Source organism: Hemiscyllium ocellatum, unplaced genomic scaffold (assembly GCF_020745735.1).
Source record: "Hemiscyllium ocellatum isolate sHemOce1 unplaced genomic scaffold, sHemOce1.pat.X.cur. scaffold_2272_pat_ctg1, whole genome shotgun sequence".
NCBI classification, from domain to species: Eukaryota; Metazoa; Chordata; class Chondrichthyes; order Orectolobiformes; family Hemiscylliidae; genus Hemiscyllium; species Hemiscyllium ocellatum.
Window position 1 is genome coordinate 39,062 of NW_026868032.1, and position 23,525 is coordinate 62,586.

The window sequence follows — 23,525 nt, forward strand, 5'->3', positions numbered from 1 at the left end:
AGATTTAATTTGTTGGTGTGAATATTAATGGCTAAATTGTAGGGGTTTAGGAGGGGTGTAGTGATGTGGGGGATGTGGTGTATTTGAATTATCAGAAGCCTTTACACAAGTTTCAATAAGGGCTAAAGGGTAACTTGGTAGAGAATAGGGTCCCTTAAAGATCAATCAGTTCACCTATGTGTGGAACCAGAGGAGATGGGTGAGAAATTAGACAAAATAGTCTAGCCAGTATTTGTTGTGGATAGATCAGTCTTCAGTAGCTCATTAGGTCGATCCTAGAATATTGTGGGAAGCTAGGGAAGAGATTGCAATGTCCCCAGCAGAGATATTTATATTATCAACAGACACAGTGAGGTGTTGGAAGACTGGAGGTTGGCTAATGCTGTTCCACCACTTAAGGGCTGCAGGGAAAAGCCAGGAAATTACAGCCCAGTGAGCCCAGTAATGGGGAAGTTGTTGGAGGAGATTCTGAGAGAAAGCAGCTCCTTAAATTTACAATGGCAAGGGCTGATTCGAGATGGTCAGCATGGCTTTGTGAGTGGAAAACCATGTTTCACAAACCGGATTGACAGTTCGAGGAGGTGGCCAAAGATAGGTGAAGTCAGAGCAGTCAACGTTGTCCACATGGACTTTAGCATCTAGTCAAGAGGAAGAAGGAAGCTTACTTAAGGTTGAGGAAGCAAGGATCAGACAGGGCTCCAGAGAGTTACATTGGGTGGCACGGTGTCTCAGTGGTTAGCACTGCGACTTCACAGCACCACGGACTCCATTTCGATTACAGCCTCAGGCGACTGTCTGTTTGAGTTTGTACACTCTCCCCGTGTCTGTGTGGGTTTCCTCCACGTGCTCTACTTTTCCCCCACAGCCCAAGATGTACATGTTAGGTGACTCAGCCATGCTAAATTACCCATAGTGTTTAGGGATGTGTAGGTTTGGCGCATTAGTCAGGGCAAATGGAGAGTAAAACGGTGGGGGAATGGGGTTGCGTTGGATATTGTTTGGAGGGTTGTTATGGAGGTGTTGGGCCAAATGGCCTGTTTCCATACTGTAGGGATTTCCTGAAGGTACCAGGAAGGAATCGAGGAATGGACTTAGGGGAACTAGAAGGGGACATAAAAAAAGCTTTGTTGGGAAGGATTAAGGAAAACCGTAAGGCATTCTCCACTTATGGGAGGAACAAGAGGATGGTCAGAGTGAGGATAAGGCCACTCTGGGATAGTGGAAGGAACTTGTGCCTGGAATCACAGGAGGTAGGGGAGGTCCTTAATGAATACTATGCCTCAGTATTCACTGCTGAGAAGGGTCTTGTCGTTTGTGAGGACAGTGTGAAACAGACTGATAGACGTGAACAGGTGGATGTTAAGAAGGAGGATGTGCTGAGAAGTTTGTAAAAGATAAGGATACATTAGTCGCTGAATCAGACTGGATGCGTCCAAGGTTTCTTCAGGAACCGGGGGAATGGATTGCTGCGCATCTTTGCACCGTCACTGTCCACTGGAGTCGGACCAGATGATTGTGGGCAGGAAAATATTATTCCTTGTTCAGGAAAGGGAATAGGCATAATCCTGGGAATTGCACATCTGTCAGTTTTATGTCTGTGGTGTGCAGATTATTGGAGAGGACTCTGAGAGACAGGATTTATTATTCCTTGCAAAACCATAGTTTGATTAGAGATAGTCAGCATGTTTGTATCAGGGGCAGGTCATGCCTTACAAATCTTATTGAATCTTTTGAGAATGTGACAAAACACCTTTATGGCTCATTCAAAAAGTACGGAGACATGGGATACAGGGAAACCTGTCTGTCTGGATACAGGATTACTTGCCCTCAGAAGACAGAGGGTAATGATACGTAGAAACAATTCATCCTGGAGCTCAGTGACCAGTGGTTTTCTGCTGGGAGTGGTTTCAGTACCTCTGCTCTATGTGATTTTATGAATAAGTTGGATGTGTGAGTGGAAGAGTTGATTAGTAAGTTTGCCAATGAGACGAAGATGGTGGAGTGGTGGATAGTGTGGAGGTCTGTTGTAGGTTACAAGGGGACATTGACAGGATGCAGAGTTGGACTGAGAAATGGCAAATGGAGTTCAATCTGGAAGTCATTCATTTTGAAGATTGAATGTGAATGCAGAATGCAGGGTTAAAGGCAGGATCTTTGGCAGTGTGGAGAAACAGAGGGATCTAGGGTTCCAAGTCCATAGATCCCTCAAAGTGGCCACCCAAGCTGATCGGCTTGTTAAGAAGGGATATATTGCGTGGGATTTCATTAGTTTGGGGATTTAGTTTTAAAACTGTGAGGTTATGCTGCAGCTCTATAGAGCCCTGGTTAGACACCACTTGGAATATTGTGTTCAGTTCAGGTTCCCTCATTCCAGGACAGATGTGGAAGCCTTAGAGAGGGTAAAGAGGAGATTTACCAGGATGCTGCCTGGACTGGAGGGCATGTCTTATGAAGAAAGGTTGATGAAGCTAATGTTTTTCTCATTGGAGTGAAGAAGGGTGAGGGGTGACTTGGCAAGGTGAACAAGGTGACGAAAGTCGTAGATGGAGTGAATAGAGAGAGGTTATTTTACCCTGACAAAAATAGTTATTAAAAGGGGTTATAATTTTCGGGTGATTACCGGATGGTTAAGGGGAGATTTCAGAGGTAGGTTCATTACATACAGATTGGTGGCTGTATGGAATGCACTGCCAGCAGTGGCAGTAAAATTAGATGCATTAGGAACATTTAATATACTTCTCGGTAGGCACATGGATGATAATAAAATGAAGGGTATGGAAGGTAGAGTCATAGAGGTGTACTTCAAGGACACAGACCCTTCTGTCCAACCCGTCCATGCTGAACCGATATCCCAACCCAGTCTAGTCCCACCTGCCAGCATCCAGTCCATATCCCTCCAAACCCTTCCTATTCATATACCCATCCAAATGCCTCTTAAATGTTGCAATTGTACCAGCCTTCACCACATCCTCTGGCAGCTCATTCCATACACGTACCACCATCTGTGTGAAAAAGTTGTCTTTTAGGTTTCTTTTATATTTTTCCCATTCACCCTAAGCCTATGCCCTCTAGTTCTGGACTCCCCAACCCCAGGGAATATACTTTGTCTATTATCCTATCCATGCTCCTCAAAATTTTGTAAACCTCTATAAGGTCACCCCTCAGCCTCCGACGCTCCAAGGAAAACAGCCCCAGCCTGTTCAGCCTCTCCCTTGAGCCTAAATCCTCCAACCCTGGCAACATCCTTGTAAATCTTTTCTGAACCCTTTCAAGTTTCCCAACATCTTTCCGATAGTAAGGAGACCAAAGTTGCACGCAGTATTCCAACAGTGGTCTAACCAATGTGCTGTACGATTGCAACATGACCTCCCAACTCCTGTACCCAATACTATGACCAATAAATAAAAGCATACCAAACACCACCTTCACTATCCTATCTACCTGTGACTCCACTTTCAAGGTGCTGTGAACTTGCACCCCAAGATCTCTTTGTTCAGCAACACTCCCTAGGAACTTACCATTAAGTGTATAAGTCCTGCTAAGATGTGCTTTCCCAAAATGCAGCACCACGCATTTATCTGAATTAAACTCTATCTGATACTTTTTTTTTATCTTACGGTCGGATAAAATATTGGCGGGTCATCATGGGCGAAGGGTCTTGTTCTGTACTGTTCTGTGTTCTAAATGGCGTATGTTAAACTGGGTAATAAGCTCAGATCAGTGTAAAAGGTTATGGCATTCTGGAGGAGCTTGTCAACTGGACAGAAAATTGGGCTTGATGGTAGGAGACAGAGGATGATGGGAGACGTATTGTTTTTTCAGACTGGAGGCATGTGACCAGCGGTGGAGTGGGTCAATTGTTGTTTTTCATTTGGATAAATGGTTTGGATGGGAATATTGTTAAGTAAGTTGAGTAAGTTTTTTGCGTGACACTGAAATTGGCGGTAAACTGGACAGCGATGAAGGTTACCTGTTATACAACAGGATGAATAGTACTGCTGGGATAGTGGGCTGAAGAATAGCAGATGGAGTTTAATTAGATAGATATGAAGTGTTCCATTTTGGTGAAACAAACCAGGGTGGGACTTGTACAGTTAATGTTCGGGTCCTGGGTAGTGTTGTCAATCAGTGACCCAGGGATGCAGGTACACAGTTCTTTGTAAGTGGTGTCACAGGGAGACAGGCCGGTGAAGCAGGCGTTTGGGATGGTTACCGTCATTGGGGAGAGCATTAAGAGTAGGAGTTGGGACTTCATCTTGTATCTGTACAAGACATTGGTCAGGCCACCATAAAAGCAGAGTTGATCAGTGGGAAGAACTCATCTGGTTCCCTGACCTCATTTTGTGTAGAACATCTGACGTTCTAACCTGGTCTGGCTAACATGTGACTCCAGACCCACTGCAATATGGCTTACTCTGAAGTGTCCTCTGGGTAATTAGCAGTGATGTCCACATCCCATGAATGACTAAATAAAAGTACATATGTCCCTCCCTATCTCTGCAAACCCCTCCAGCTGCAGCAATCCGTACTGGCTTTGTAACACCCTGACCACTCTCTGTAACACTCTCACCACCTCCGGCACCTTCACCTCTCCCTGTTCCTCTTGTGACATTATACCCTGACAGTGATTCCCCTTCCCACTGCTGCCCTCCTGCTAGCAGACCCTTTGCAATCACTTTAAAACTTACTTCGAAAACACACTCTCACTTCAGGATTTTAAGTACTTTTTGGTGATCTTCTAAGCCTCATAATCTAATAGGATACATTTTGTCCTGAGTGAGGGGCAGGTGGGAATTTCTTGCTGAGGTTTTGTCTGTTTCAATGGTATATTCTTTGTTGAGTGATTTACACTGTTCCTTCAAATATTTTCCACTGTTCATTTATAGGCACATATCTCAGTCGGGTTCGCCTCTTTACCTTGATCAGTTCTCCTCTCAAACTCATGTAATTGGCTGTTTTTGTTTCTAGTTGTAATTTGTCCTCTCTGTGATTCACTTAAAAACTTTATATTTCTTTAAACTGCACTTTATCACAATTTCCCAGAGGATCTCCCCAGGTGACATTACTCATTCACTAAGTTTGATCACACAACAGTCGCTCTGAGATAGTTGTGACCCTAACCATTGCACAATTTGTTACTTAAAGAAACACTGAAAACTAATTCTCTGAACTCCTCTTTCAATATCGCTCTTGTCAGTGTGAGATTTTGGGAATATTGAAGTGTCCCAAAATTATCACAAAGCTTTTATTAAAAATTCCAATTGATTCCTGTTTATTGCAGTTATGAGCAACGGAATGCTGTTCGGTGGGTATAACTGTTCAGCTGCTTGTGTCCTTGGCAAGTAGTAGCCAGAATTTACATTCATACTGACTCTACTTCATGATCTGAGACCAAATACTTTCACTGTAATGCCTTTGTTACCCATTATTGTTAGTGTTACCCATTTTGCCTGAGTTTCCGCAAGGTTGTGAACAATTGAATATTTATGTCAACCTTTTGTTCGCTCTGTAACCACATCTCTCTGATGTCTAAATCTCTTTTCTCTCTGGCACAAATCAATCTACCTTATTGATGAGACATTATCCATAATTTACTCTTTCCCATAATTTCCTGTCACAATTCGATTCCCTGATGTACAGTTTCAGTTAAACTGTCCCATCCTGTTCCTTTCTGCTTGTCTTCAGCCATAATCCCATGTTGCTCCCATACTTCACCTTTTTCCTTTGGATTTCGAAAGCTCCTTTCACTTGAACCCTGTCCCTGCATCCTCTCTATCAGTAATCTACCGACGTGATTGGCCAGGACCCTGGTCCCAGCACCGTTCCAGTGGGACCATCCTAATGGATTATTTATTAAATCAGGTATGGGATGTGGGTGTCTCTGACTGACCAGCCTTTCTTGCCCAGCCCGAGCTGCCCTTGAGCTGAGTAACTTGCTCGGCCATTGCAGAGGGTAATCGAGAGGCAAACACTTTGCTGTGGGGATATCGTGCAGACCACGTGAGGATGAGCAGATGTCCTTCTCTTTTTTACATCAGCAATGGTTTCATATTTATTCATGGATTGTTAATTACTATTTTTAAATTTATTGATGGTGGGATTCAAATCCACTTCCCCTGAACATTAGCTGAGGTTTTGGATGCATGCTCTAGCAATAACACCACTCGGTCATCACTTCACCTGCTCACTGGTTGCTCATCCCTGAGCACTGATACCAGGGCATCATGAAGCTAAACCCATTCTTCCAATATGACTGTGTGATCCTGAGGTCTTCCAGCACTCTGGTGATATCACTCAGTCTCCCTCCATGTGGTATCCCTCACTGTGTGGATCTAATTGCCGCCTCTGTCAGTGCCTCCAACTCTTGCACTTCCTTTAGATCCTGAGCCAGCAGAATTCTCCATTCCAGAGAGGTGCAACAGTATAGGCCAGGAATGGAGACTGGGATTTTCCAGATCTCTTTGGGGCTCATTTCCATTCTCCATGTGTAATCCTCTCTGCATCAGTCTAATTTCCCATTCTGTCTATTTCTGTCTCCTGTAGGTTCTCAGGAAGGTGCTGACTAAATAGACTTCCCAATTGCTAGGTGTCTCGTCCAACACCTCTTTGAAGATGATTGGTCAGCCAGAGAGACAAAGGATAGGGAGATGTGGAGCCTTCAATAAATCCTGCAGTGAAGTAAGATCACTCAGAGTGCACAGAGCAGAGAGCAATGAGAGGGCTGCTAACATCGCTAACAAGACATGACATAGATACAGTGCTGGAGTGGGAGCACAGTACAGTACAGACACACCCCTAGCTCAAACACCAACTCTATTTTAATTTATGTTGCATTGAGACAGCATAGGGAGTTCATAGTTATCAATCCAGTCCTGTGCTGTCTTAGTGAGCATCAGGACATCAGAGGGGAAAGCAGGCCTCCGACAAGATGTTGTGAATGCTGCCTGGGATCTTTCTGTTCTGAGTTCTCCCTCCAACACTGTGCTAAGACTCACTACTCTGCAACACTGTACTTATGACTTGGCTTGTGTACCAGTGTCTTCAGTCATTTTTAACTCCTATAACAGTTCCTGCCCCTGTAACCTCCTCCCTTCCCGATAGTCCCTCCACATATTTGAAACGTACTGCATTCCAGACTACCATCCCTATCGCTGTAACTTGCTTCAGTGTCTACAGCATGCTTTATTTCCGTACTGTAATCCTCTTTAGCTGGATACAGAGTGATACAGCACGGAAACAGAAACTGTGGCCCAACTCGTCAATGCTGCCCATGTTTCAGATATTGAATGAGTCTCATTTGCCTGCGTTTAGCCCTTAGCTCTTCAAACCTTCTCCTCTCCATGTTCATGCACAAATGTGTTTTCCATGTTGTCATTGTTCTTGTTTCTCGCATGTGCCCCCTGGCAGTCCGTTCTATCTGTACACCATCCTCTGTGGAAAGTGTTGCCCCTCAGCTCGCTTTTTAAATCTTTGCTCTCTCACCTCCAGTTTGTACCCTTGCGTTTTGGACTCCCTTACCCTTGGCATTTTCACCATTCTTAGGTCCAATCCTTGTGGCACTCCACTGGTCACTGTCCTCCACTCTGATAAGAAAGCCTCCACCACCACCCTCTGTCTTCTTTCTTTGAGCCAGTTTTGTGTCCAAATAGTTAGTTCTCCCTGTATTCTGTGAGATGGAACCTTGCTAGTCAGTCTCCCATAGGGAAACTTGTCAAACGCCTTACTCAAGTCCATATAGATCACATCTACCACTCAGCCCTCATCAATCCTCTTTGATACTTCTTCAAAAAACTCAATCAAGTTTATGAGACATGATCCCTTACGCACAAATGTCTATCTCTAATCAGTCCTTGCCTTTTCAAATACATGTACATCCTGTCCCTCAATATTCCCTCCAACAACTTGCCCACCACCGACGTCTGGCTCTCTGGCCTATAATTCCCTGGCTTTTCCTTACAACTCTTCTTAAACAGTGGCAACATGTTAGCCAACCTCCAGTCTTCCGGCGCCTCACCTGTGAGAATTCCATGTTACAAATATCTCAGCAAGAGGTCCAGTAATCACTTCTCTAACTTCCCACAGAGTTCGAGGGTACACCTGATCAGGTCCTGGGAATTTATCCACCTTTATGCATTTCAAGACATCCAGAACTTACTCCTCTGTAATATGGATATTCTGCAAGTTGTCGCCATCTATTTCTCTACATTCTATATCTTCCATATCCTTTTCCACAGTAAAAACTGATGCAAAATACTCGTTTAGTATCTCTGGCTTTTAAACGTTGTAATTGTATCCACATCCACCACTTCCTCAGGAAGTTCATTCCACAATCAAAACACCCTCTGTGTAACAATTTGCACCCATTTTTTTTAACATCTCTCTCCTAACCTTAAAGATGTGGTCCCTCCTCTTGAGACTCCCCCATCCTGGGGAAAAGGCAACTACCATTAAATTGATCCATAAGTCATTTTTTAAAATAAACTTTTATAACATCACATCTCAAACTCCAGGCTCCAGTAAAAAAACTCAGCCTATCCAGCCATTTTTCAGAACTCAAACCTTCCGGATCCAGCAACGTCCTGGTAAATCTCTTCTGAACCCCCCGCAGCTTAATAATATCCTCACTATAACTGGGCGAGCAGAACTGTACAGACTATTGCAGGTCTCACAAATGTCTGTGTAATCTCAACATGACGTCCCAAATCCTCCACTCAATGGACTGAGCAATAGTCAGGTATGCCAAGCACTGTCTTATCCATCCTGTGATGCAAACCTCAAGAATTATGTACCTGAACTCGGAGGTCCCTCTGCTCTAAAACACTAACTGAGGTCCGAACAGTAATTGTATCGAATCTACCTTTGTTTGTTTTACCAAGTGCATTACCTTGCATTTATACAGATTGAAGTCCATCTACAATTTTTCAGCACATTCACCCAAATCATCAAGATCCCTTTTGTAATCGTAGCACACCTCCTTCACTGTCCACTATGTCAGCCTCCAGCCTTCCAGCCCATCACATATGTCTGTCAATGGTACAAATACCTTTGCTCGGGGCTCCACAATTTCTTCCCTAACATCCCACAATGTACTGTGATACACTTAATCAGGTCCTGGGGCTTTACATAATCTTTGTGTTTTTAAAACCTCCAACACCATCTCTTCTATAAATGCCCTCTTTTCAAGTCATAGAGATGTACAGCATGGAAACTACCCTTCGGTCCAACTCATCCATGCTGACCAGAAGATGTAAATAAATCCATCCCATTTACCAGCATTTGGCCCATGTACCTCTAAACCCTTATTATTCATATACCCATCCATCTCGTAAAGGTTGTCATAGTATCAGTATGTGTTACTTTCTCTCTCAGCTCATTCCATGCACACATTACCGTGTGCATAAAAAAGCTGACCCTTCAGTCGCTTTTAAACCGTTCCCTTTTAACCTTAAACCTGTTCACTCTAGTTTTGGACTCTCCAACCCCCGGGAAAAGACCTTGAATATTTACACAATATCCCTCATGTTTATATAAACCTCTGTCAGGTCACCAGTCAGTCTCCGATGCTCCAGGGAAAATAACCCCAGCTTATTCAGCAACAACCCCAGAAACATCTTGTAAATCTTTTCTGAGCACTCTCAAATTTCACAACATCCTTCCTAGAGCAGGGATACTGGAATTGCAGCGAACTCCAAATATGGTCTAACGTATTACTCTTGTTCCCTGAGTTCCCCAGTGTTTGGCCACAGTAAGTTCTGGAGTAAAAAAATGTGTTAAACGTCTTAGCCATCTCCAGCGGTTCCACACATCAGTGGTCTCATTGTTCCTTAAGGGACACTATTTTGTCTCGAGTTACTCTTTTACTCAATATATTTATACAATCACTTTTGGATTTTCCTTATCCTTTTCTGCCGAGGCTATTTCATGTACCCTTTCTGCATTCCTAATTTCCACCCAAAGTGTATTCCTACAGCCCCTGTGATCCTCAGGGATTCCCTTGATCCAGCTGGCGATACCTGACATGTGCCCCTTTTCCTTGACCAGATCCTCAATAGACAGCCAGTGTTTCCGCATTGAGCTGCTCACAAACAGGAACATACTGGTGGTGATCGCTCAATTTAACTCACTTTTTAAATATTCTCGTTGCGAGACTTCCCTTTTCCTGCAAATAGTCTCGCAAATCACCTTTTGAAAGTTCCTGTCTAATACTATCAAGATTGGTCTGGCCCCATTTCATAAATTGAACTTGTGGACCAGACCTGTCCTTTTCCATCTCTATTTTCAAGCTCATAGAATTGTGGTCATTTTGACAAAATGCGTTCCCACTCACACCTCAGTCCCTTTCCCGACCTTGATTCCCAAGGGGCGGTCAGGTTTTGCCCTTTCTCTTTTCAGGCCATTTACATATTGATTGGGAGTTTTCTGGAACACAATTACCAAATTCCTCCCTTGCAAATACTGAACACTGGCAGTCCCAGTCTAGATTTGGAAAGTTGAAAAATCCCAACCATAACAGCCCTATTATTCTGATTGATATTTGAGATCTCCTGATATATTTGTTCCTCAGTCTGCCACGGATTATTCGGGGTCAGTAGGACAATCTTATCAAAGTGATGACCCATTCTTATTTCTCAGTTCCACTAACATAACTTCAGTGGGCAATCCCACAGCAATATCCTCTCTAAGTACTGCTGTGATTATTCATGCAATCAAAACCCACCATCACGCGTCCTCTCTTGCCTCCCCTTCCTGCAGTCCCTCTATCTTGAATCAATGAGCTGTCAGTCCTGCCCCTCGCTCAGCTGTGTTTCTGTCATAACTATAATCTCCCATTCCACTGTTCCATTCCATGGCCTGAGTTCATCTTCCTTAGCTGTCAGTCCCCTTGAATTGAAATAAATGTAGTTTAATCATCAGTTTTCGCCCCATTTCCTGCTATATTCTTCCTGTCTTGTCTGCTGAAATTGCTCTCTCTAACTTGTGCACCAGCCTCAACCTTCTGTCTGGCCTTACGATTGTTTAAGATCCAACACAGTGCCAGACTAGTTTATATCCTATCAAGCAGCTCTAACAATTCGCCCCACCAGGATATGCGTCCCCTTCCTGATCCAGTTCAGGTGTCTTCCCCACCCTGTCTACCTGTTCTTACAACTTCAGACATCCAATGACTTGCCCACCAAGGTCCCTGTGTTCCTCGGTACTCCAAGACGACCTGCCATTCATGATGTATATCCTTCGCTTATGAGACTTCCACAGTGCATTACCTCACAGTGATCAGAAGTAAACACCATCTGCCATTACTCTACACAGTTTATCATATGATGGACATCAGACTGCAGGCTGAGAACATCCCCTCATCTTTCATATCCTCTGCAAACCTGCTAATTTTTATTTCTGCTTTCGCATCCAAGTTATTAATGTACATAATAACCAGCAATGGTTCCTGCACAGATCCCTGTTGGACGCCCACTGTTGCAAGAATTCCAAACACGAAGAAGTCTATCCACTAATTGTGGATCCAGTTTACCAACTTGCCTTGGATCCCAGTGGCTCTTTACGTTTTGACCAGCCTTCCATGAGGGACCTTGTCAAAGGCCTTCTTCAAGTCCATGTAAACCACATCATCTGCACTGCCCTCCTCAATATTTTAAAACACCAGTTAAAAAAAAAACTGAACTGATTTCCTCAGACAGTATTTCCTCAGACCAAATCCGTGGTGACGCTGCCGAGGTGATCCTTGGAAGTGTTGATGCATTCTCAGAATCGTGCCCAATAATTTCCCTCTCCCTGCTGTCAGACTATCCGCTCTGTAATTACCTGGCCTGTCCCTGCTGCTCTTGAACAAATGAACCACTTTAGCCATCCTCTAGTCATTCGGCACTTCACATGTGGCCAGCAAAGTATTACATACATCCACCAGGACCCCAGCAATCTCTTGCCTTCCCTCCCATAGCAGCTTGGGATACATTTCATTGGGCTGGGGCTTTCTCCACCTTTATGCCCGTGAAAACATTTAATATCTCCTCCTTATTCATCTTTTCTTGTTCTCGAACCTCACTGTCCCAAATGAAATCCCCAGCTACAATGCCTTTCTCCTGTGTGAATACAGATGGGAAGTATTCATTGAAGACCTCACCTACGTCCTCTGGCTCCATGCACAGTTTGTCCCTTTGGTTTATATCAAGCCTCGCTCTTTACCTGGAAATCCACTTCCTCCAACTATACTCGTTAAATACCTTATCGCCTTTCCATAACAGTGTCTGCCAAGGATATTTCGTTCCCATTATTTGCCCGTCATTTTAAGGATCCCCTTGCACTCTCTATACATTGCTCGGTCTTTGCCTGTTTTCATCGCATTGTATTTCCTTTATCAAGCTCAGGATATCGCTTGACCAGTATTCACTGGAGTTACTGCCTTTTCATTCACTCTTCACAGAACACACTGGCCTTGAATTCTCCCTGTATCACTTTGACACACTTCCTCTTTCTGAATATGAACCCAACTGCAAATAGTTTCTCCCGGTCTGTGTTTGCCAGATCCTGTCTCGTGATAATGATAATGCACAGTGACAGTGATATTCTAATGATGAGAGGGTTTCCATAAATTTGGCCTCTTCACTTCTGGCCTATCTTTATATTATTTTTTCCAAAATGACTTTGAAAGCTAGTGTTATGACCACTATCACCAAAACACTATAACAAAACTTTGTCTGTCATCTTGTCCAGTACCTACAGCCCACTCTGTCTGTAACATCCAGCCCTTACTGACCTCCCCATATGTGTACCTCCCTCCAGCCTCTCCAGCACATGATGTCACTGTAACCTTCTCCAGTCCCAACAGCACTCCTCCATCCTGTCCTACAGCACCTTCATTACCTCTAACCTTCCACCATCCATTTCCCCTCACTGTCTGTACAGAGTCCTCCAGTTCCTACAGCCTTTCCTGCCAGCCCTCCTTTGTGTATAGTTCTGAAGCCACCTGAACGCTTCTGAGATCTGTAACCTTGCCCCCTCTCTCTCTTCAATGTTCTCTGTCTCTGTGACTAACTCCCATCAGTACAATGTTCCTTACCTCTGACCACCTCCAGTCAGTTCTAGCCTCCTTAGCTCTCGAACATCCTGCAGCCACTAAAACCATCCATGTGCCTGAGGTATCCTCTCAATTGTTGTAACAACTCTCATTCCCACAACTGCATCTGTCCATAACCTCAGCCAGTCCAAACTTGCTAACTCGGTAACCTCACCCAGTGTGTACAACTCTGAGTATGCCTAACTTCATCCAGTCTCCCCAACCGCCCTTACCTCTAATTGTCGAGGGAATCTACAATCCTCCCTATTGCGTTAACCACATGGACACCATTTATGTAACCTTCTCCTGATCCTGACTATATTCTCCTCCTGTTCCAATGAACCTTGTGAACTTTGTGACCTAGTCCAATCTCTGCAGTGCCCTGTATAATCAGCCTCACTGTGCCTGGAACCTGACTTCAATTCCAGCCTTGGCCGACTGTCTGTGTGGACATTACATGTTCTCCCCCCTGACTGTGTGGGTTTCTTCTGCCATAGCTCAACATTTGCACAATAGGTGGATTGGCCATCATTAATTGAGCGTAGTATTCTGGCAAGTGTGGTATAGGTGAGTTCACCGCGATTCATGTAGGGTTTAATGGACAGGAAGATAAATGGGACTGGTTTGGATACTCTTTAGAGGATTGCTGTGGACTTGTTGGGCCGAATGGCCTGTTTCCACAGTGTGGAGATTCTATTCAGGTTATTGTCCAGTCCTGTCAACCATCCCTGTGTCTTGAACCTTGCCTCATCCCCAATACTCTCCTTAGATGTGTAATCTCCAACAGTCTCTAAAACACTCCTGGGCGATGTAAGCTTCTCCTGTCCTTACCACGACCGATATGGCTGTCACTCTTCCTGCTTTTAGAGCAATCCCTATAACTGTTGTCATTGGTTACATCACTCCCAATCACTGTTCCATCCTGAAACCGCCCAAAACATTTATATCTCTGTAAACTCTTCTGAACTGTCTATACTTCCTTTTGACAGTCCTGTTCTGAGACTTTCTCTATATCAAAAAATAATTAAGTGCAGGTAACCCTTATTATTGTAACCTCCCTCCAGCCTTACAGCACTGAGGATCTGTAGAAGCTCTTTTCAAACCGACAGCCATCTCTGTGTCTGTAATATCCTCCACTCCCCAGAATTCATTCTCTCTGAGCTCTTCTGTAGTCCATTAAACACTCCCTAACACTATCTGTATCATTGTAATCTTCACCCAAAACACAACCTTCCCTATCTGTATAATTCCCTACACCAGTCCCTATCCCTCTAAGCTCCGTCTAACAATACAATTGTCCATGCTTGTGTATTCACCTTCAGTCCCGACTCGCCTCCCTATCTGTATAGCCTTCTGCATGCATTTTTCCTTCAGTCTCTTCAACTGTCCCTGTCAGTGTAATATCTTCCAGAGCCGAAAGCCCCCCTCTCTTTACCTTTCTCAGGCCACACAACCCTCACTATCTGTGACCTACTCCTGTCAGAGAATCCTTCCTCTGTGAACTGCTCCAACTCTTCAACTCTCCATAAGCTCCTGCCGCTCTTACAGCCCTCCCTGTCTTCATAACCTCTTCCAGTCCCTACACCGCAATCAGTCTATGGAGACCCTACCACCATCCCTATCTATGTTATCCTCTCAGGTCCCTGCAACACTCCCGATCTGTAGATCCCACTCCTATGCCTGTGCCTCTCCCGGTCCTGTTCCTTGTAACTGTGTAACATCCTCCCGTCATTGTCACCCACTGTGTGTCAGTGTAAGCTCCTCTTGTATCTCCATCCATTTACCGATCTCCATAACCTTCTCCAGCTCGTACCCCCCTATCTGTGTAAACATCATTCTCCACTCGAACCTAATACAGAAACTTCCTTCTATTTGTGCTATGCTCCCTTATATGTGAAACTGTCTCCAACCAAACTTGCTACCCAATCTCTCAAAAAAAGAATCCAGATTCCACAGCCTCCGTGTCTAAATAACCCCCAGAACCTAAGCCTTCCTAGATCTATAAACATCTTCAGTCACGATGACCCTCCATATCTCTATTTGTTCCTCCAGATGATACAAACCTCTTTATCTCTGTTGTAGGTTGCATTGGGACATTGACAGGACGCAGAGCTGGGCTGGAAGTGGCAGATGGAGTCCAATCTGGAAAAGTGTGAAGTGATTCATTCTGGAAGGTAGAATTTGAATACAGAATACAGAGTGAAAGGCAAAATACTTGGCAGTTTGGAGGAACAGAGAAATCATGGGGTCCGTGTCCATAGATCCCTCAAAATCGCCACGCACATTGATATGGTTGTTAAAAAGGCCTATGTTGTGTTGGCTTTCCTGAGAAGGGGATTGATTTTAAGAGTCGTTAGGTTTTACTGCATCTTTATAGCGTCCTGGTGAGATCACACTTGGAATATTGTGTTCAGTTCTGGTCCCGTCTTTACTGAAGGATGTGCAAGTTTTAGAGTGCGTACACAGGAAATTTAGCAGGATGCTGCCTGGAATGGAAGGCATTTCTTATGAAGAAAGGTTGAGGGGGTTAAGGCTTTTTTCATGGGAGTGCAGAAGGGGGTGGGGCGACCTGGTAGAGGTGAACAAGATGATGAGAGGCACAGAGAGAGTGAATAGTCAGATACTTTACCTCCCATGGAATAAATGGCTATTACAAGGCGGCATAATTTTAAGGTGAATGGAGGATGGATAAGAGGATAGAGAATGGTAGGTGGTTGGAATGCACTGCCAATGGTGGTAGTAAATTTAGATACTTTAGGGACATTTAATATACCCTTGGATAGACACATGGATAATAGTAAAATGAAGGTTATGTAGGTTAGTTTGATCTGACAGTTGGATAAAAGGTTGGCATGAAATCATGGCCGAAGGGCCTTGGGCTGAACTGTTCTGCGTTCTATGTTCTGTTGGAAAAATGGGTAATTAGCTCAGATCAGTGTAAAAAGGATTTGGCATTCTGGAGGAGCTCGTGAGCTGGATACAAAATTGGCTTGATGGTAGGAGACAGAGGGCAATGGGAGACATGTTGTTTTTCTGACTGGAGGCATGTGTACAGCGGTGTAGTGGGTCCACTGTTGTTTGTCATTTTGAATAAATTGTTTGGATCGGAGTATTGGTTTACTGGTAAGTAAGGTTTTTGGGTGACACTGGAATTGGTGGTAAAGTTGACAGTGAAGAAGGTTATCTATGAAATAACAGGATGGACAGTCCTGCTGGGATAGTGGGCTGAAGAATAGCAGATGTAGTTTAAATAGATAGATGTGAAGTGTTGCATTGTGGTGAAACAAACCAGGTGGGACTTGTACAGTTAATATTCGGGCCCTGGGTAGTGTTGTCAGTCAGAGACCCAGGGATGCTGGTACACAGTTCCTTAAAAGTGGTGTCATAGGTAGACAGGCTGGTGAAGCAGGCATTTGGGATGGTTACCTTCATTGGGCAGATCATTGAGTTTAAGAGTTGGGATGTCATGGTTGTGGCTGTAAAAGACATTGGTGGGGCCACCATAAAAATCATTGATGATCAGTAGGAAGAACTCATCTAGTTCACTAACCTCCTTTTGGGAAGGACATCAAATATTCTAACCTGGTCTTGTTAACATGGGACTCCAGACCCACAGCAATATGGCTGACTCTGAGCTACACTCTGGGTAATTAGCAGTGGGGTCAAAGAACGTTGTTCCAGGCAATGACACCCACATCCCATGAATGAATATATACAAATACCTATGTCCCTCCCTATCTCTGCAAACCCCTCCAGCTGAAGCAATCCGTACTGGCTTTGTAACACCCTGACCACTCTCTGTAACACTCTCACCATCTCCAGCACCTTCACCTCTCCCTGCACCTATCGTGTCAATAAACCCAGACCGTGGTTCCCCTTCCCACAGCCCTCCTCCTGCGAGCAGACACATTGCAATCCATTAACATTTACTCCTAAAGCAATCTCTCACTTCAGGATTTTAAGTACTTTTTCGTGATCTAGTATGATCCCTTTTGTCCTGAGTGAGGAATAAGTGGGATTTTCTTGCTGAGGTTTTTACTGTTACAATCGAATGTCCTTCTGTTGTGTTTTACATTGTTCCTTCAAATGGTTTCCACTGTTCATTTACAGGCACATATTTCAGTTTGTTTCGCCTGTTTACCTTTGTCAGTTCTCCTCTCAAACCCATGTATTTGGCTATTTTTGTTTCTGGTTGTAGCTTGTCCTTTCGGTGATTCTCTTTAAAACTTTATATTTCTTTAAACTTCACTTTATCACAATTTCCTGAAGGATCTCTGCAGGTGACATTACTCATTCACTAAGTTTCATTACACAGTCGCTCTGCGGTGGTTATGTCCCCAGCCAGTTGCACAATGTGTTTTTCAAAGAAACACTGAAAGAAAATTAACCAAACTCCTCTTGCAATGTCAATGTTGTCCGTGTGATTGTCCCAGATTATACAAATATTGAAGTTTTTCCAAAATTATCACAATGTGTTTGTTACAAAATGCCAAAGAGTTCCTGTGTAATGCAGTGATGAGCAATGGAATACTGTTCAGTGGCTAAAGCTGTTCTGCTGCTTGTGTCCCTGGCAAGCAGTAGCCAGAATTTACATTCAGACTGACTCTACTTCATGATCTGAGACCAAATGCTTTCTCTGTAATACGTTCGTTATCCATTATTGTTCGCGTTGTCCGTTTTACCTGAGTTTGCACAAGGTTGTGAACCACTGAATATTTTTGTTCACCCTGTATCCATGTCTCCCTGCTGTCTAAATCCCTTTTATCACAAATCCATCGATCGTATTGCAGCGACATTGTCCATTAAAAAAACATAATATACTCTTTCCCACAATTTTCTGTCACAAATCTATTTGTTAATGTACAATTTTAGTTAAACTCTGTCCCTTCCTGTTCCTTTCTGCTTGTCTTCGGTCACATCCCAATGCTGTTCCATTGCTTCACCTTTTCTATTTGGATTTGGAAAGCTCCTTTCACCTGAACCCTGTCCCTGCATCCTCTCTGTCAGTTTAAAGCCCTGTCCATAAAACTACTGACATGATTGGCCAGGACACTGGTCCCAGCACAGTTCCAGTGGGACCATCCTAATGGATTATTTATTAAATCAGGTATGGGATGTGGGTGTCTCTGGCTGACCAGCCTTTCTTGCCCAGCCGGAGCTGCCCTTGAACTGAGTAGCTTGCTCGGCCATTTCAGAGGATCATTGAGAGGCAAACACTTTGCTGTGGGTACGTCATGCAGACCACATGAGGATGGGCAGATGTCCTTCTCTAAAAGACAGGGGTTTGTATTTGTTGTACATCAGTCATGGTTTCACACTTATTTGTGGATTGTTAATTATTTTTAAAATAATTGATTTCAAATGTCTCCTTTTCAGATGGTGGGATTCAAACCTGCCTCCCCTGAACATTAGCTGAGATTTGAGATACATCCTCTCGCAATAATAGCACTAGGCCATTACTTCACCTGCTCACAGGATGCTCATCCCTCAGAGCTGATACCAGGGGATCCTGAAGCTAAACCCGCTCTTCCAACATATATTGTGTGATCCTGATAACTTCCAGCAATCTGGGACTATTACTTAATATCTCTCCATTTTACAGATCTCTGTGGTACTCAGTGCCAAATTTCTCATGTACCCTCACTGCATCTGTTTAATTTCCCATTCTGTCTATTTCTCTGTCTCCTGTAGGTACTCAGGAAAGTCCTGACTCAATAGCCTTCACAGCTGCGGGGTAGATGTTCCATCACCACATTGAAGATGGTTGGTCTGCCAGAGAGAGACAAAGGGCAGGGAAATCTGGAGCCTTCAATAAATCCTGTAGTGAGGTAAGATCGCCCACAGTGCACAGAGCAAAGAACAATGAGAGGGCTCCAAGCATCTGTTAACACAACATGACATAGACACGGTGCTGGAGGGGGAGCACAGTACACACACACCCCAGCCTCAATCACCGCCCCTAATGTAAGTTCGGTTATATTAAAGCTCACTACTTTGCAACACTGTATCTATGGCATGTCTTGTAGTCCAGTGTCTTCAATAATATTTAATTGCTATAACAGGTCCTATCGCTGTAACCTCCTTGCTTCCCAATAGCCCCTCCACATATTTGAAATGTACTGCATTCCAGACTACCAAACCTATGGCTGTAACTTACTTCAGTGTCTACAACATGCCTTAACTCAGTCGTCTCCTCCTCCAATAAGGTACAAACAAGGGCTGCAGATGCTGGAAACCAGAGTCTAGATTAGAGTGGTGCTGGAAAAGCACGGCAGGTCAGGCAGCATCCGAGGAACAGGAAAATCGATGTTTTGGGAAAAAGCTCTTCATCAGGAACAGAGGCAAGGTGTGGCAGAGTGGGGAGATAAATGAGATGGGGATGGGGATAGGGAGAAAGTAGTCTAGAGTTCAATAGGTGAATGGGTGGGGAAGAAGGTGATAGGTCAGAGTGGAGGATGCGGGAAGGTAGCAATGAGTACAATGGGTGAATGGGAGTGGGGATGGGGGTGATAGGTCAGAGATGAGGATGGAGTGGATAGGTGGGGAGGGAGATAAGCCATTAGGACAGGTCATGAGGGCGGTGCTGAGCTGAAAGGCTGGAGGTGGGGTGAGTTGGGGAAGGGGAAATGAGGAAACTGGTGAAGTCCACATTGATGCCCCGTGGTTGAAGTGTTCCGAGGCGGAAGGTGAGGCGTTCTTCCTCCAGGCGTCGGGTGGTGAGGAAATGGCGGTGGAGGAAGCCCAGAACCTGCATGTCTTCGGCAGAGTGGGAGGGGAAGTTGAAATGTTGGGTCACAGGGCGGTGGGGTTGATTGGAACGGGTGTACCAGAGATGTTCCCTAAAGTGCTCTGCTAGGAGGTGTCCAGTCTCCCCAATGTAGAGGAGACCGCATCGGGAGCAGCGGATACAATAAATGATATTGGTGGATGTGCAGTTAAAACTTTGGATGTGGAAGGCTCCTTTGGGCCCTTGGATGCTGGTGAGGGGAGAGGTGTGGGTGCATGTTTTGCATTTCCTGCGGTGGCAGGAGAAGGTGTCACGAAGGAAGGGTGGGTTTTTGGGGCGCGTGGAACTGACTAGGTAGTCACGGAGGAAATGGTCTTTACGGAAAGTGGAGAGGGATGGGGAGGGATATATATCCCTGGTGGTGGGTTCCGTTTGGAGATGGCGGAAATGGCGGCGGATGATTTGGTTTATGCGAAGGTTGGTAGGGTGGCAGGTGAGCACCAGGGGCGTTTTGTCCTTGTTACGGTTGGAGGGGTAGGGTTTGAAAGCAGAGTTGTGGGATGTGGACGAGATGCATTGGAAGGCATCTTTTACCACTTGGGAAGGGAAATTCCGATCTCCAAAAAAGGAGGCTATCTGGTGTGTTCTGTGTTGGAACTGGCCCACCTGGGAGCAGGTACGGCGGAGGCGGAGGAATTGGGAATAATGGTTGGGAATTTAGCAGGCGGTAGGGTAGGAAGATATGTAATCTAGGCAGCTGTGGGAGTGGGTAGGATTGTAAAAGATGTTGGTGTCAAGTTGGTTGTCATTAATGGGGATGGAGAGGTCCAGGAAGGGGAGGGAGGTATCAGAGATGGTCCAGGTAATTTAAGGTCAGAATGGAATGTGTTGGTGAAGTTGATGAATTGCTCAACCTCCTCGCGGGAGCACGAGGTGGTGCCAATGCAGTCATCAATGTTGTGGAGGAAGACGTGGGGAATGGTGACATTGTAACTCCAGGAGATGGACTGTTCTACATAGCCAACAAAGAAACAGGCAGAGCTGGGGCCCATACGGGTGCCCATGGCTACCCCTTTGGTCTGGAGGAAGTGGGAGGATTTGAAGGAAAAATTGTTAAGGGCGAGGACAAGTTCAGCCAAACGAATGAGAGTGTCGGTGGAAGGGTACTGTTTTGGACATCAGGAGATGAAGAAACGGAGATGAAGAAACAGAGGGCTTGGAGGTCCTGGTCATGGTGGATGGAGGTGTAGAGGGATTGGATATCCATTGTGAAGATGAGGCGTTGGGGGCCAGGGAAACGGAAGTCTTGGAGGAGTGGAGGGTGTGGGTGATATCTCGAACGAATGTGGACAGTTACTAGACTGGTGGATCGGACAATGTCGAGGTAGGCAGACATGAGTTCGGTGGGGTAGGAGCATGCTGAGACAATTGGTCCGCCAGGGTGGTCAGGCTTGTGGATCTTGGGAAGGAGGTAGATCCGGGCAGTGGGGGATCCCAGACAATGAGGTTGGAAGCTGTGGGTGGGAGATCTCCTCCTGAGGTGATGAGGTTCTGTATGCTCTGGGAGATGACGGTTTGGTGATGGGGGATCGGTCATGGTAGAGAGGGTAGTAGGAGGAGGTGTCTTTGAGTTGGCATCATGGCTTCAGCGGTGTAGAGGTCAGTGCACCAGACTACCTCTGCACCCCCTTTATCTGCTGGTTTGATAGTGAGGTCGGAATTGGAGCAGAGGAAGTGGAGGGCTGGGCGTTGTGAGGGTGAGAGGTTGGAGTGGGGGAGGGGGTAGATAGGTTGAGGCGGTTAATGTCTCGGTGGAAGTTGGAAATGAAGAGATCGAAGGCAGGTAATAGGCCAGCACGGGGTGTCCAGGTGGATGGAGTGCATTGGAGGCCGGAAAAGGGGTCCTCAGAAAATAGGTGGGAGTGTTCATTGTAAAAATAAGCTCTGAGGCGGAGATGGTGGGAGAAGTGTTCGATGTCACGGCGTGTATTAAATTAATTGATGTGTGGATGGAGGGGGATAAAAATGAGGCCTTTGCTGAGGACTGATCATTCGTCCTCAGTGAGGGGGAGGTCGGGGGAATGGTGAAAACTCGGCAGGAGTGGGAGCTGGGACCAGGCGTAGGTGTGGAGGTGGGAGAGGGGACGGTGCCTGTAACTGGAGTGGGTGTGGTGTTAGGGGGGATGGGGATGGAGTCATGAGCAGGGGTGATGTTCCCCTCAGGGTTCTGGTGGGCGGGGATGGTGACGGTGGGACTTGGGGGTGGTGTCAGCAGAATGCAGGTGATGGCGTTGGTGGGGGCAGAAGTGGTGGCAAACACGGCAGTGGGGGGAGGGGCAGTCACTGAGTGTGTGACATCAGCGATGATGTGAGGTGCGGAAGTGATGTCACTTGTGGTGCATGAGGAATTGTGAGGGGCGGAAATGGCATTTACTTTATTTTAACACATAATTTCCTGTCACAAATCTGTTTGACAATGTCGTATTTTAATTAACCTCAGTCTCTTACTGTTTATTTCTGTTGATCTTCATCCACATCTCCATGGTGTTCCAATATTTCAACCTTTCTCTTTGGACTTGGGAATTTCCATTCACCTCAGACCTGTCCCCCTCCTCATCTGTGTCCGTTTATCGCACACTGCATAATCCAGGTACCAGAGGAGCCTATCCCAATAAAATAGCTCAGTCCTCCCTGAGTACTGGGAGCAGTGCTCACTGGTCAGAACCACTTCTGATGATACCATTGCTTGATCCTGACACCTTCCAGCACTCTGCTGATATCACTCAGCCTCTCTCCATGTGGTATCCCTCACTGTGTGGGTCTAATTGCTAACTCTGTCAGTGTCTCTCGCTCTTGCAGTTACTCCAGATCCTGAGCCAACAGCATTCTCCACTCCAGAGGGAAGCAACTGCACAGGCCATGGCTGGAGACTGTGATTTTCCAGATCTCTGTGGGACTCAGTGCCATTGTCCATGTGTAATCATCATTTCATTAGTCTAATTTCGCATTCTGTCTATTTCTCTGTCTCCTGTAGGTATTCCTGATGTCCCTGACTCAGCAGAATTCCCAATTCCTGTCTCGTCCATCACCACATTGAAGACGGTTGGTCAGCCGGAGAGAGATGGAGAGTGAGATCTGGATCCTTCAGTAAATCCTGCAGCTGGTAAGCTCACAGTAAACAGCACAGGGAGGGGTTCATGGGCTTTAATTCGGACCCTGAGGGCATGATGTAGGAACAATGCTGGGCAAGGATCATGAGAAAAATCTCAGGCTTCATTATCACCATCTTGTCTGTAAATTCATCTGTTCCACAGAACCCTCCCTATGTCTGTCAGTTTCTCCACGCTCTGTTTCATCGATACCACTTCCCCTATCTCTATCAGCCCCTACAATCCTGCTTATCCCTGTAAGCTCCTCATATCAGTAAAACTCTCCACGTTTCTGCCTTTGCCTTTAATCCCGGGTTCTGTAACATCTCTCCTTATCTGCGAAAAACAACTCTTCAGTTCCTAAAGCCATCCCGGTCAGTGTAGTCCTTTCCAGACCTGAAAAACCTCCCTGTCTTTGTGACTTTTTTGAACTCCTACTACCTTCATGATCTCTGTAACCTTCTCGTCACGACAACAAAAAAGCTCTGTACCTTAGTAACCTCCCCCAGCTGTTAGACTCCTCCTTGTCTCTGGGCACAAGGCAGAGTGACCCTGCTTCTCTCATAAATTAGTTTCTGCATTT

General features: G+C 45.3%; 1 long non-coding RNA gene across 2 annotated transcripts in view; it reads left to right on the forward strand.

The window, feature by feature from the left end:
* Positions 1-22,915, forward strand: part of LOC132811665 (uncharacterized) — a 40,653-nt gene extending 17,738 nt beyond the window's left edge. Inside the window, exons 1-4 of one of the 2 annotated variants that reach the window (XR_009643346.1) lie at positions 6,611-6,678; positions 15,149-15,240; positions 18,758-18,894; positions 22,828-22,915. This is a non-coding gene — a long non-coding RNA (uncharacterized LOC132811665). Of the gene's footprint in view, positions 1-6,610; positions 6,679-15,148; positions 15,241-18,757; positions 18,895-22,827 lie in introns of those variants that run through there. The other variant, XR_009643347.1, reaches the window with a different exon arrangement.
* The last annotated feature ends 610 nt before the right edge of the window (positions 22,916-23,525 follow it).